This window comes from Elephantulus edwardii, unplaced genomic scaffold (genome assembly GCF_000299155.1).
Source record: "Elephantulus edwardii isolate Elephantulus edwardi_28Jun2011 unplaced genomic scaffold, EleEdw1.0 scaffold00091, whole genome shotgun sequence".
NCBI lineage: Eukaryota > Metazoa > Chordata > Mammalia > Macroscelidea > Macroscelididae > Elephantulus > Elephantulus edwardii.
The window spans coordinates 6,344,916-6,345,947 of NW_006399841.1; positions in this window are offsets into that span (position 1 = coordinate 6,344,916).

Here is a 1,032-nt window from a genome sequence, read left to right on the forward strand (position 1 = left end):
TTCCTTTCTAAAACAATGCTGTCATGGATAAACATGCAGAGATATGATTTTGCACACTAATGAATATAATTCTATGATTAATTTCTGCAGGTAAAATTTCAGAGTCAAAAGACAAAAACATTCAGACTCCTACTTGTGGCTGAGGATGCTAATTGTCCTCAAGTGTCTATTCCATTCTTAGTAAAATAACTCCTAACTTTCACCTCAGATTTCCTTTCCTGTCCATGTGAACAGTTTGGGCTGGTGGAATGTTTCTGCCACTCCTGATTTCAGCTCTCTACCTCCTGGGGTGAGTCGTAAAACCATTTCTACGGGTAAGCATTAATAATTCACTATTTTCTGAAACATACAGACACATTCGGATTCACTTTGGTCTGAATCAGGCTTACAGGACGTTATGCCACCACAGCGTGACCAAATGACAGGCGAGCAGTGGCTACAAAAAAATTATAGCCTTGTTTCTAGTTGATCTCCACCGGATGCTTCAATTTTTAGTTTTCTGAGAAATCAGATTGTTCACAGGTATCTTTTTCTACAGCCATTGGCCTTGGACGTGGACATGAACATGACCATTGTACATGAATCTTCCTGATTATAAACAATAGAACACAGAAAGAACACCGCTTGAAACAGTACAGAAGAAGCTGCCTACACAAGAGCCGTGGGATCCATGGGAGCCTAACAAAGCTTGGAGACACGTGGGTAGACTTGCAAATCACATTTCCTTTATGGTTTTTGGGTGGCTGGGTTTTTTTTGTTTTTTTATATCTAACTTATTTTATTTTATGCTGGTTTATTCACAAAGTTCATAGACATTGTTTTTCCACACTGGATTTTCCCCATTTCCTTCACTTCCCCATCAAATGGTGCCACCTCTGCCCAGCCTCATCCCTCTGCTCCCTCCTTCCCCCTTGGATCCTCATACTCATTCTACAATAATGGTCTTATACGGTATTTGAGGCTCAATGTCAAGAAGACAAAGATTCTCACCACTGGACCAATTGGCAGCATCAGGATGGATGGTGAAGAGAT